The 14540-nt window shown below is 45.1% G+C and overlaps 1 pseudogene; it reads left to right on the top strand.

Annotated features, from left to right (window-relative positions):
* The first annotated feature begins 5803 nt into the window (after nt 1-5803).
* LOC121444204 lies at nt 5804-9323 on the top strand (annotated as a pseudogene).
* Nucleotides 9324-14540: the final 5217 nt, after the last annotated feature.

The raw sequence follows: 14540 nt of genomic DNA on the forward strand, positions 1-14540 counted from the left end.
CCAGCCAGCAATATAGGAAGAGAGGGATGCACAGGAAGTTGTAGGGAGGCACTTAGCTATTCGGGGTCTTTTTAGTTTGGGATGAGTGAAGAGATGCTTTTCTTGCTGGGTCTCTGTCCAAATAGGAAAGTAGATTCGTTGCTTCTTGGACTCTCTGAGCTAGCAGGTTATCACCCCAACATCTGAGTCCAAAGTTTTTTTGTGTTTTTTTTTTTTTTTTTTGGATTTTTTCGAGACAGGGTTTCTCCGTAGCTTTTGATTCCTGTCCTGGAACTAGCTCTTGTAGACCAGGCTGGCCTCGAACTCACAGAGATTCGCCTGCCTCTGCCTCCTGAGTGCTGGGATTAAAGGCGTGCGCCAACACTGCCCGGCTCTGACTCCCAAGTCTTTATTGGTAAATAGAAGAAAAGGGGCTTAGTTAAAACTTACATTTGGTGACTGTGGCCAAGCTGGTACCAGCGGGACCAGAAATCCCGCTAGGCCTCAGCCTATATGGTGAGGTGTTGACTGTCAGGCCCTGGGGAGAAGATAGTAATTAAAATACAGGTAGATTCGGGTTAGGCCATTAAATTGACAGAAAAACAAGAAAAGTCTTATAAAGGTGAGCACTTGGCTTTTTTTATTGGTTTGTCAGGATGGGTTTCTCTATTTAACAATCACGGCTGTCCTGGAAGTCACTCTGTAGACCAGACTGGCCTCAAAGTCACAGAGGTTCAGCTGCCTCTGCCTACCGATTGCTGGGATTAAAGGCATGCACCACTGTGGCCCGGCACATGGCAATTATTAAAGCTAGGAAAGTTGAGGCAGGAGGACCAGCAGTTCAGGTCATCGTTGGCTACACAGTGGTCTTGAGGCCAGCCTGTACTACAGGACACCCTCTCTCACCAAACCAAAAAGCAAAAGCAAACAGAAGGGCAAGGACTGCTTTTGTCTTGTACATATTGAGGGTCCCAGTGCTTCAAAAGTAACCTTGGCTGTGAGACACAGGACATGGACTGATAGAGATATGAATAATTTGCAGTTTTGTGGATTTTAAGGTCAATTTTGTTATATGTATATGTATTTCTAATCTTGATTAAGGTATTGTGATTGTGTAGTTCATTTAAAAATGTAATGTATATAGGTTGTTAATGGATAATCATCTATAATAGTCAAATTTGTAGTCATGTTCATTAGATTTTCTAGATATATATAGATACATTTCAATTAGATAGACATTCTTCATATCTTTCAAAGACTGCAGAATATGGCATTTGATGTTTTAATAATTTATGACAATGAGACACGTCTGCTTCTGGCAGCACCAATCTACTTCAAGAGGAAGATGGGCATCGAAGAGGCTCCTTATGGAGTTTGATAGCCATTTTGGCAAGAAACTGCTCTTGCCTGGACTGTTGCATAAACTGGACTGGACACAAAGAACCCGCAGAAAGAGGACTGCTGAACTTGCCTAAAGGTGAGATGATCTTTTGGGGTTCCTGATTCATGAAAGAGTCTGTGAGACATTCTGCAGGACAGAACAGATAGTGACTGAACTGCCTTTGAAATTTCCTGCTTCATGGAAATGGCTCTGGATACCATGGGCCTGTAGGCTGAAGATGGATGCCCCAACGGTACAGAGGAACTTTGGGTGACTGTCCAGGCAGCGAGATGTCTCTGTGATTTCTAGAGTTTTGTAAGTTGCTTACTTCTCATTTACTTAGGTAATATTATATCCTTCTGGAGTCTTTGATGGAGTTGAAGAATAGATAGATAGTTATAGTTTTCCTTAGTTATGATAAAGGACAAAATAGATATTGTACCTGTAATTCTTGCTTGATAACTGTTTTGTTATATGTAATCTTACTATGTTAAAGTGAAAGCCTTTCTTTTTTGTTTAAGCAGAAAAAGGGAAAATGATGGGGGAGAGTCTTCTGTTTTGTGTTAATTTCATTGGTTAAATGAAATTTAACCTTGGCCCTTTCAAAGGACAGAAAATTAGGTAGGCAGAGTAAACAGAACAGAATGCTGGGAGGAAGAAGCTGAGTCAAGTAGTCGCCATGATTCTCCCACTCCAGACAGATGCAGGTTAAGATCTTTCCTTGTAAGCCACCTTGTGGTGTTACACAGATTATTAGAAATGGGTTAGATCAGTATGTAAGAGCTAGCCAATAAGAGGCTGGAACTAATGGGCCAGGCAGTGTTTAAAAGAATACAGTTTCTGTGTAATTATTTCAGGCAAAGCTAGCCGGGTGGCAGGAAGCGGCCCGCTGCTCCTCATCACAATGGACACAAGTGTGTCATGAGTGTGACATCAACGCCTGAGGTGGGAGGGTGGCACTCAGCCTTTTTGTGTTCTTGAAGCTATGCTGTCTTCACCTTGCCTAAGTAATCAACAGATTTACCCTTTAAATGGACCTCACAGGACCCACCCAGAACCAGCTATGGGGCAGAAGCCAAAGAAACTGGATGGAAGTTTATGAGAGTTCAAGCAGGACTTTCCTTCTCTGTCAATACAAAGTTCACTCCCCTAAGGCATCGTATATGCACACATTACACACTTAGTTACTGGCTAGCAGCTCTCTGTGAGGTCCAGGCCAGCCTGGTCTACAAACCAAGTTCCATAACAGCCAGAGCCACACTGAGAGGCTCCCTGTCTGGAAAAATAAAGAAAGGATGAGATGAAAGAGTTTTCCTCTAGCCCAGGCTTGTGATAATCAAATAAAGGCAGTCCTTGTCCACAAAATGTCCCCCTGTTTTTCCAAAAGGACAGGTATTTGGGGTGGGTCTCTAGAGTGCTGGGCAGAACATCCCAGCACTAGGTAGTTTTGTTCAAGAATGTGTTCCTTGAGGTCTCTGGCCAACAGAACTGATCCTTTGCTTCCAAATGATTATTGCCCCCACCCCGTGCCTGATAACACACGAGCAATCGCCCTGCCCCCTGATAGAAAATGAAAACGTCCCACAAAAGGCCAGTTTCAGGCACACAGAAGGACAGAAGATAGTGGAGGGACCTGGTGTGCTATGTCCCACCAAGGAAACTTCCTCTCTTCCTCAAAGAACAGGTTCTTTTTAGACTTTCACGTTTTCTGTTCTTGAATCCTTTTCAGCTGCCTGTTCCATCATTAGCATCCCAAAATGGGATCTAACTCTTACTTCTGGCCCTCTCCAGCCCTGACTTTGAACTGCCAGGAAGATCCTAAGATAACCACTTTGAAGGAGGCTTTCTGCTAGAGCACAGGCAGAAATCCATCTCTGCCCTTCCTTAGGACACCATCCAGTGTGCCTGTCAGTCCTCTGGACAGGAGTCCACATGACTGGGCCTGGACTAGAAAAGTACCTGACTGAGTTAGTAAGTGAGAACCCCAAGGGACTTGGAAAGGGTGGGAAGGAGGCAGTGAAATCAGGGGAATGTGGTCAAAGCTTTCCATGTGCGTGAAGGTCAATGTCACTGTCAGAATACTCATGTTGGAGAGTCAATGTAAACAAATGTTTTAAAATGGTGAACGAAGGAATGAACCCAGAGAAAATATTAAAACTAAAGATTAAAATAGAGTAAACATCTAATTGATGCAGATAATAAAAATTGCCCCAAATTATACCCCAGACCGAGGAAGAAAGAAAGGAAGAAAGGGTTATTTTCAATCCTGGAAACACAAACCTCTAAACCCCAAATCTGTGACCTTAGAAGGAAACTCACTGTGTTCAGATTCAACAGCTAATGAATATCCACCAAGTGGACCAGCTCACTTCTATCTAAATCACTATTTCAACTGAAGATCAGCCTCTCAACTGTAAGGAGAGGAGGCAGCCTCAGCCAGAGCAGTTAAGAAACAGGGTTCTGTCATTGTGAGGTCAGAGCAAGAAATGGACCAATGATGGCTTGGCTTAGATCACTGGTTTTCTTCACATTCTGTCCCTAAGTACAGGAAGGCTACCCTGGTCAGTTGGCAGGTAGGGGCCTGGGGAGGCTGGTTACACCCAGTTAGCCTTCACTGTATCTCCCTTTTTTGTTGATCGTGTCTGTTCTTTTCATTCTTTTGTTCTTTTGGGGACCTGACACCCAGCTCCCAATTAAATTATACACAGTAGCTTCTTCTTACTTACAATGCCTAGCCTTAGCTTGGCTTGTTCCTTTCCAGTTTTTCTTATCTTTGAATTATTCTGTCCACCTTTGACTCTGGCTCTGGGCTTTTTAGGCTTTTTTTTTAATAAAAAAAAAACAAAACTCTGTGTATCTTACTTTGATTATTACTCAGTGGCTGGGTAACTGGATAGCTTCCCCTAGCATCCTCCTCTCCTTGTTCTCTTGCTCTTTCTCTGTTCCTTCCTCTACGATTTCTCCTTCCATTTATACTCTCTGTGTGACTGACAAACCTATCCTTTCTCCTGCCTTACGTTTGGCCATTAAAATCTTCATTAGCCTACCAGGTGTTTTAGACAGGCAAAGCATCACAGCTTCACAGAGTTCAACAAGTGCAACCTAAACAGAAGTCACACACCTTAAAATAATATTCTTCAACACCCCATGACCTACCTTTTCCTTCTGGGTTTATTTACTAGGTTTTCCCCAACTTTGAAACATGTCCACATGCTAGGGATCAGAGTTCAAACACAGGATCCTTCCTTGGGTATTACACATCCAATCCCTAATAGAAACCCTTTCCACTTTAATAATCACAGTAGGTAGAATCATGTGAATTATAACAGGCACTGGAGGTTGTCCTTCACCGGGTATGGACACTGTATACTTGCTTTCTCTTCCTGTGAAGAAACATCATGACCTAAAACAACTGGAGGAAGGAAGCTTTACTTCCCTTTCACTTTCCTATCAGAAGCTACCATGAGTGGAAGTCAGGGCCGGAAGTCAAGACCAGAACCTCGAGGCATGAACCAAAGCAGGTACCATGGAGTAAAGCCACTTACTGACTTGCTGTCCTTGACTCTCTAAGCCAGCTTATTTTATATATACACCCATGATCTCCGGCCTAGGGACATCAGTCACTGATTGAAATTCCCCATAGACTTACCTATTAGATAGTTAAGTTCCTTCTTCCTCAGATTACTCCAGCGTGTGTCAAGTTGACAAAATCCAACTGGCACACACTGACACCCATCTATTAGTGGATGGGGAGCATGGTCCACTTCTCACAGACCCTAACATACTGACATGACTTTTGGTTCATGGAACCCATCACATATATCCTCAAAGCAATCAATTCCTTTTTTAGTAGACTCACATTGATCAGAATAACATGGTAGCCTCTGACTGACTCTGGGATGCTGTGGCAATGCTCTGTTTCCCAGGACACTCCAGGGCAAGTGACTAACTTCTTCGGGGCTGAGAGGAATAGACTTTGTCACATTTTCTCCATAAATTCTTCATCCAATTTCCCACCAGACAGAAAACTAGGACCTCAGCAGGCAGTGGGTTGATATGTTCAAAGTGATCAGAGGAAAAAAATCCATCAGTGGTCCCGGAATCCGCACCTCCTGAAGGGGGTTGGCACATGTGGTTTCTTCAATGACACCTGATCTTCTGGGCCAATATTTTAGGGAAAGTAGAGGGGGAAATCCTCCCAAAATAAACCAAATAACCACCAAAATACTTGAGAATGCAAATGAAAAATTTAGAGCAGACCTCAGAGCTAGGGCAACTCCCAAGTACCTTTTTGAGTGTTCTTAGACTCCTTTAGCTCTCATGGCCCCTTTGATGATTTTAATTCTGTTTTGTGTCTCTGTCTTTGTGGATTCTAAACCCTGGTACAGTTAGTGTTGTTCCAATTCCAGGCCTTTATGATCTCATGCCTCAGAAATAACAGCTATGGACACCTGCATTGAGCCTTCTCCTACTGGTAGGGCTCTCATTGTTGTCACCGTCTGACCTCCAGTCCCTCACAGCCACACCCCACCTTCTCCAAATGTCTCCACTGCCTGTTTGTCCTGCCAGTCGAACCCAAGACGAAACCACAAGATCAGCTATCCACTCCAAGCTCTACATTTTTCAATCATTTATCGTTTTTAGTGAGATATAATTTTCTCCCTTCCCCTCCCAGCCTCCCCTTCCCCTCCACCCTCTCCTATGACCCCCATGCTCACAATTTACTCAGGAGTTGTCTTTTCCTACTTGACATGTCCATTAGATCCATGTATGTCACTCTTAAGGTCCTCTTTGTTGTCCAGGTTCTCTGGTTTGTGCATGATTGGCTGGGTTTTCTTTGCTTTATGTCCACTCATGAGGGAGTGCATGGTATTTGTCTTTCTGGGTCTGGGTTACCTCCTTCAAAATGATGCTTTCTACATCCATCCATTTGTCTGCAAATTTCAAGATGTCATTATTTTTTTCTGCGCTGTATTACTCCATTGTGTAAATGTACCACATTTTCCTTATCCATTTTTCAGTCGAGGGGCATTTAGGTTGTTTCCAGGTGCTGACTATGACAAACAATACTGTTATGAACATAGTTGAGCACATGCCCTTGTGGTATGATTGCTCATCTTTTGGATATATATATATCCAAAATATAAATATTTGTGTATATATATATGTATATATATATATATATATATATATACAAATGTGGTATTGCTGGGTCTTGAGGAACGTTGTTTTCTAATTTTTGGAAAAATCACCATACTGATGCTCAAAGTGGCTGTATCAGCTTGCACTCCCACCAGCAATGCAGGAGTGTAGCATTTACCCCACCATATATCCTCTCCAGAATATGCTGTCATCGGTGTTTTGATCTTGGCCATTCTGACAGGTATAAGATGTTATATCAGAGTTATTTTCATTTGCATTTCTCTGAAGGCTAAGGATGGTGAACATTTCCTTAAGTGTCTTTCAGCCATTTTAGATTCATCCTTTGAGAGTTCTCTGTTTAGTTCCATACCACATTTTTTACTGGAATATTTGTTCCTTTGATGACCAATTTCTTGAGTTCTCTGTATATTTTGTGGAACAGCCCTTTGTCTGATGGGGGGTGGTTGGGTTGGTGAAGATCGTTTCCAAATCTGTAGCTTGCCATTTTGTCTTGTTGAGCATGCATGTTCTCTGCTTTACAGAAGCTTGTCAGTTTCAGGACGTCCCATTTATTACTGTTGCTCTCAGTGTTTGTGCTACTGGGGTAATATTTAGGAAGTGGTCTCCTGTGTCAGTCTGTGCAAGTGTATTTCCCACTTTTTCTTCCATGAGGTTCAGTGTGGTTAGTGTCATGTTGTGGTCTTTGATCCTTCTGGATTTGAGCTTTGTGCATGGCAATAGATATGGATCTATTTTCATTCCTCTACATATTGATATTCAGTTATGCCAGCACCACTTGTTGAATATGCTTTCTTTTTTCCATTTTATGTTTTACTTCTTTGTCAAAAATCAGGTGTTTGCAGGTGTGTGGATTGATATCCATTCTTTGATTCAGTTCCATTGGTCCTCCTGTGTGTTCTTATGGCAATACCAGGCGGTTTCAGTATTGTAGCTCTGTAGTAGAGTTTGAGTCAGGGATTGTGTGGCCTTCAGAAATTCCTTTATTGTACACGATTCTTTTGGTTATCGTGGACTTTTTGCTTTTCCATATGAGGTTGAGTATTGTTCTTTTGAGGTCTGTGAAGAATTTTGCTGGGATTTTGATAGACATGGCTTTGAATCTGTAGATTGGTTTTGGTAAGATTGCCATTTTTACTACGTTAATTTTGCCTACCCGAGAGCATGGGACATCTTTCCATCTTCTAGTGTCTTCTTCAAATTCTTTCTTCAAAGATTTAAAGTTCTTGACTCACTGGCCGCTGGTCAACTTGGCGGCGGAGGCCAAAGGGGAAACTTTGTGGACCGCCTATCGATGAGCACCTGCACAGGAGCTGCTGTCCTTGGAACCGGAAGAGATCCGGAAGCGCCTGGACCTTACTGAGTGCCAGTTCCTTAACTGCCGCCATGATACTAATAGGGGTCTTCCGGGGGACTTGATCAACCAGGAAGTAGGCGATCGCGATCGTCTGAGCGACTATGAATTCAAGGACAGTTGGTGGACAAATACAAAGGGACAACTTTCGTGACCCTGCTGGAAGGGGAGCAGGGTGAAGCTGCCATCGCGGCCTTCCACCAGAGCCGGCTTCGAGAGCAGGAGCTGTCAGTTCAGCTGCAGCCTACACATGCTCTGTTGTGTGTGCCCAAGCTGCCTCCAGCGTGACCCAGGCACAGTGTGAGAAGCTGGTGTGACCCTTTGGCAGCCTGGAGCGCTGCTTCGTATTTTACAGAGAGCCCACAGGCCGCTCTCTGGGCTATGGCTTTGCAGAGTACATGAAGAAAGACTCGGCTGCCAGGGCAAGGCTGATTTACCGGGCAAACCACTGGAGCCCCCAAACACTGTATGTGCATCGCACAGATGCTGGGCAGCTGTCCCCTGCCTCGTTGCACTCCCGGTGCCTCTGTGTGGACCACCTGCCACCTGGCTTCAATGATGTGGATGCCCTGCACCAGGCACTGTCCGCGGTCGATGTGCCCACCTTCTTTCACCTGCCATGTGACCAGGGTGGGCAGCTGAGGGGCTTTTCAGTACTGGAGTATGAGACAGCAGAGATGGCAGAGGCTGCAGAACAGAGGGCAGGTGGCCTGGCCATGGGTGGCAGTCACCTACGTGTGTCCTTCTGTGCTCCAGGTCCTCCTGGCCACAGTAAGCTGACAGCACTCATTGCTGCCCAGGCCACGGCTCCCAATCGAGGCAAGGGACTCCCGCCTGAGCCAAACATTCTGCTGCTGTTGGACATTCTGGGCCCATCTGCCTCCCTCCAGCTGCTGCTCAGTCCTCTGCTGCATGAAGTGCCAGTGGCCAGCAGGGCCTTTTGGTTGTGCCCCCTCATTCTACGGCTCAGCGGACCTTCCCTGTCCACTGCACTGCTCCAGTTAGCCTTGCATACCCAGAGCCAGGAGAAACCTGAGATCCTGGGAGACTCCCCTCTGGGTACCCTCCAGGCAGGTGCCCAACCTGCCAATTCCCTCCTTAGCGAGGTGTCTTCAGGTGGTGATGCTGGCTCTGGAACTGCAACCTGCTGAGGGAAGCCACAATCCCTTACTACCACCACTGCTCTGCCCTTCTGGGGTGACCGGGAGCTCATGAGTCTGCATCCCCCAACATCCCAGCTCACTCCACACCCAGCCGCTGTGGGGCTCTGAGGCCCCAGTCTTTGTTAGAAGCCTCCTGAAGGACAATGTGCCCCTGCCAACCACCCCTGGGGTGTCACTGTTGGTTAAGACCCCAAAGGACTACCGCATCTCCCCGAACCCCTACCTGAATCTACATAGCCTGCTTTCATCCAGCAAGCTGGAAGGCAAGGAGACCTGTGGCTGGTGAGCATTGTTTAATTTCCGTGTGTTTGTGGGCTCTGGAATTAGCATTGCTGTTGAAGTCTAATTTTAAGCCATGGAGATCTGATAAGATGCATGGGGTGTTTAAAATTTTTTGTATCTGTTGAGGTTTGCTTTGTTACCTAGTATGTGCTCAATTTTTGAGAAGGTTCCATGAGGTGCTGAGAAGAAGGTATTTTCTTTTCTGTTTGGATGGAATTTTCTATCGATGTCTGTTATAAGTCCATTTGAGTTATCACATCTGCTAGAGCCACTTGCAGCTCTAGATCTGCTCTGGAAGGTGACCTTTGACTCTTGTCAGCGCTTTGACCTTGCTTATCTCTCAGGGGTGACGTGAACAGCCTTCTGGGATGGATGGCTGGGACCAAGCCTTATTTGGTCTCAAGGTAGAGTGGCCTCACAGCAAAACCTGCCTTCAGTCAGGACCAGAAAGGGTTAATCTTAACAAGCCCTGGCTGGAATCTTCTAGGGTGGTTGCACCACTGTAGAGAATTAGACCCTCAGGAAATACTGGTCTTTATTGTGATAGTCAATGGGAGGCTCCCCCAAGGGACTGAAATGGCTGAGAGGTCTACTCACATTTTGGGTCTTTCCTAGTTAGGTTTCCACTGCTGTGATAAACGCCATGACTGATAGCAACTCGGATAGACTGGGGTTTGTTTTCTACTACACTTCACCATCCATCAATGAGGAAAGCTGAGGTTCAAAGCTGGAGGCAGGAACTGAAGCAGAGACCATGGATGAAGGCTGCTTACTGGCTTTGTCTCTCTGCCTTTACCTTCCTTGTACAACAGAACCACCTGTCCCAGGATCACATTATCCACCACAATGAGCCTAGGCTCCCCTGCATGAATTAACAATTAAGAACACACCCTGTAGTCATGTCTGCTGGCCAATCAGGTGAAGGCAACTCTTTGAGGTTCTGTCTCGCCAGGTGTGTCTACTTAAAAACTGAGGCTCTTACTGCAAGGTTTTATTCATTTTTGAGAGATGATTTCTTGAAACCCAAATTGACCTCAAATTCAATATTTAACTGAGGATGGCCTTGAACTTCTGATCTTCCTGTCTCTGCCTCTCAGGTGTTGGAGTTACAGGCATGTGCCACTGAGGCTGGCTAAGAAATTTTTATTCATCTTTCCAGATCCATATTATTCCATAATGTAGTGGATCCCATGGTGCATTTAACTGTCCTTACTTTAATTCTTTCTTTTATTTACGTATCTATTTATTTTGCAATAGGGACATCATATTTGCAGGACCTTTGAAGAACTCAAGTATAGACATGTGCCACCACCCCAGCTTGTGTGTGTTTGTGTGTATGTATGTATGTAACATGTGTGGTCATGTGTGTGTACGTATACTCAATTAGTGCGTGATGTCTTTACCTCCTTCTCCCTTTTCTTCCCTCAATCAATTATTGATTTTGTTTTTTTGTCATTGCTTTGACAGGGTCTCTTTGTAGTCCTGAAACTCCATATATAGACTAATCTTGAACCCACAAAGATCTCTTGCTTCTGAGTGCGGGGATTAAAGGCGTGTGCTGCCATATTCAACTAATCCTTGTTGGGTTTTTTTGTGGAGCCAGGATCTTACTATACAGTCCAGGCAGGCATGGAACTTGGTATGTAACTCAGGCTGGCTTTGAATTTATAATCCTTCTGTCTGCCTCCCAGCTGGTGAGATTTCAGGCATACGGGCATCACACGGGTTCTAGGTCCACTTGTTTATTACTTACGACCATGTCTCATATAACCCAGGCTAGCCTCCAACTGGGAATTGTTGAGCCAAGGTTGGCCTGAGAGTTCTGATCCTTCTCCTTCAACTTAGAAGAATCAGAAGTTCAAGGTCTAAAAGTATAAGGATCATGTCTAAGTGCTGGGATTAAAGCTACGTGTCGCCATGCCCAGCTTGGTCCTGTTTCCTTTTATCATCATTTTATTATGTGCTTATTTGTTTATGAGTGAATATTCGTGGCATGGAGCATATGTGGAAGCCAGAGGACAACCCAAGGGAGTCTGTTCTCACCTCTCACAATGGAGGTCTAGAGGACGGAATTCATCAGGCTTGGTAGCAAGCGCCTACCCCAACTGAGCCCTCAAAGTTTCTGTATAAAGCCGGATGTGGTAGCACATGCGTGCAATCCTACCACTCAAGAGACAATGTGTCGCTATCTTGTATGGTCTAAATTTGGAGCTTTTTTATTTTATTTTATCTCTCTGTGTATTTTTGCTTTTTCAAGACATGGCATCTAAGTAGTGATGGAAGCAGTTAGGACTCACTCTGTAGAGCAGGCTGGCCTTGAACTCACTGAAATCTGCCTGCCTCTGCCTGCCTCCAAAGACCTTGTGCCACCACCGCCGAGTTATCAGTCCAGTTTTAAAACACTTTCTTATTGAGAAGCAACTTGAGACTTTGCAAAGGTTGGAAAGAGGGGCGAGGGAGAAGCCTCGGTCAGTAAAATGCCTGCTGTGTAAGCATGAAGACTGGAGTTCAGATTCCTTGCATCATGTAAAAGCTGGGGACAGTTGGGACAGGCAGATCCCTGAAGCTCCTCCCCAGCAGTCTAGCCAGTCTGTGAGCTCCAGGGTCAGTGAGAGTCCTTGTCTCAAAATGTAAGCTGGGGAGAGAAGAGGAAGACACCCACAAGATTCCCTCACTTTCATACACGCATGACCACAGATGCACACATACATACACACAAGGTAGGCTGCTGCCACATGTCTGAACTCAAAATACTGAATGCAAGGAAATGAATACTGGATGCAAGGAAATCAAAACCAGCCTCATTCCATAGTGAGTTCAAGGCCAGCCTTGACAACATGAAATTCCAAAAAACAAACAAAAAAACAAACAAAAAACCTGAAAGGCAGAAAAAGAAGCCCTGTATGGTTGGCTGTTGGTGGCACATGCCTTTAATCCCAGCACTCGCGAGGCAGAAGACCAACCGGGTCTACAAGAACTAGTGCTAGGACCGCCACCAAAGCTACACAGAAACCTTCTCTCAAAATACCAAGATGCAGAATAAGAATAAGAATAAGAATAAGAATAATAAGAAGGAGACAAAGACGATGAAGAAGAAGCAGCAGCCCTGAATGTACAAAAGTCATTTACATTTCCCTAAACATTTACATTTCTAATCACTTATTTTGTATTCCCTGAAACATTTAAACATGTTATAGACATGGTTCTTCTTGACAGGAATATTGTCTGCAGAGCAGTTTATCAGCCCAATGGGCACAAAGGCCGCTCTTATCCTGTAGTTTCTGCTCTGCTGAGTCTCAAACCCAGGGCTGCAGGCATGCAACACAAGTATTCTGCTGTTGAATTCCACCTCCAGCTTTTGTTTTGAGACGGGCTCTTAGGCTGCCATTGAGTTTGTGATCCTCCTGCTTGGGCTCCACAGAGCTGGGATTATAGGCATTTACACCTGGCTAGTGCTTTTCTATTGCTCTGAGAGTCCAAGGGATCATCAGGAAAGGCTCGAAAAGGTCTTTCTTCCTAGACCTCCTCTCCAAATCACAGAGATCCTCAGCCTCTGCCTCTCGAGTGCTGGGATTAAAGACGTGTATCACCCCCACCCGGCTCTTTCTTTATGTGGAGACAGAAATATCTCACAAATCCTAGACTTGTTGAGCTTGCTAATTAGCCAAGGATAACGTCCAATAAATCTCCCTCCCTCCACTCCCCAGTACAAGGACTAGAGCGCACACCATCTCACTTGGCAAAAATCTCTCTCTCTTTTCAATTTACAGGTGGTAACCGCCTGATTTATTTATTTATTTACTTTGGAGACCGAGTCTCACTATGTAGACCTGGCACTCACAGAGAGCTATCTGCCACTGCCTCCTGAATGCTGGGATTAAAGTGATGCACCCACATGCCCAGCCTTCCCTTTGGATTTTTTTTTTGAGACTTAATTTTGTAGCAAAGGGTTCCTTAGAACTAAAGATTACCCTGGGGCTTGTGGATTAGCCCAGTGGGCATGGTAGTTTGAAAGAGAAATGTCTTCTCTAAATTCAGTTGGTGGTGCAGTTTCGGGAGATTATGGAACTTGTAGCACAAGAGCCTCTTAGGGGAAGTATGTCACTGTGGGTGGGCTTAGAGAACTTAAAGCCTTGCCCTCTCTACTTACAGCTAATTCTCCCTCTCTACTTCCTGTGTGTGATGGAGATGTGATTTCTCAGACAACAGGCCCTGCATCCAAACAACCAAAAGCTAGCTCATTTAACAATGCCATTTTATTTCCAACATAGAAAACATATATTGCCATGATTGGGGAAGAAGCAGGGGTTAGCACCAGTAGAATCAATCAGGGTGGCCTTCTTTTCTCCCTAGTGCAGGGTCTTGGCTTCTAGAGGCATCTACTCCCGTGCTGCAGAGAAGTGAGACATCCAGGTGACCCACAGTGCTAACAAAGCTGGGATCACCTTGTCAGCCCACAAACTGAATTCTACTCAGCAGTAATAAGATTCCCCAGGGCTTGGCTTGCTGGGCTCTGCCAACCATCTAGCATCCAGAGAGGACCACCAAGTGTTCTCAGCAGCAGCGTCCTGTCTCGTTCTCCCAGGTCTGGCCAGCAGGATGCTCCTGCAGAGGAGGTCAGATCTTCTACCTGCTTCTTCAACTAACTTTGTACTGCTTCCTCTTTTACCTTCACCTTGTTTGTTTTTTTTATAGACCAACTTCAGTGGGTAGCCCAGGATTCCTGGGACAGCAAGTTCTGCAGTTGTAGATCAAACTGACGTCACAAAGATCTGCCTGCCTCTGCCTCCCAAGTGCTGGGACTAAAGGTCCACAGCGCCCCAGGCTGTCCTTGTGCTTCCTCACACTATTTTGACTTAAGTGTGTGCAGATGCACTCACACACTATATGCTAACACTGTGTAAGTGTGCAGCGGTGTCCGTAGACACACACACTTGCAAGCTCAAGGGATGTGTGTGTAGCACAGGTGTTCGGTGTCAGATGTCACTTCACGAATGCTGGGCACCTTGTTTTTTAACACAGGCTTTCTCAAGGCCACTGAGGAGGAAATGCATCTGCCTCAAATGGTGGCACACACCCACAATCCTGGCATTCAGGAGTCAGAAGCTGGCAGATCTCTATGAGTTCAAGGCCAGCCTGGTCTAGAGTGGAAGGGCCAAACAGAAAAACCCTGTCCCCAAAAGAAAAAAATCACAACAACAGAACAAAAATGGAGATTCAC

The sequence above is a fragment of the Microtus oregoni genome, unplaced genomic scaffold (genome assembly GCF_018167655.1).
Source record: "Microtus oregoni isolate MIOR12 unplaced genomic scaffold, Mior012 000118F_ref0000498, whole genome shotgun sequence".
NCBI classification, from domain to species: Eukaryota; Metazoa; Chordata; class Mammalia; order Rodentia; family Cricetidae; genus Microtus; species Microtus oregoni.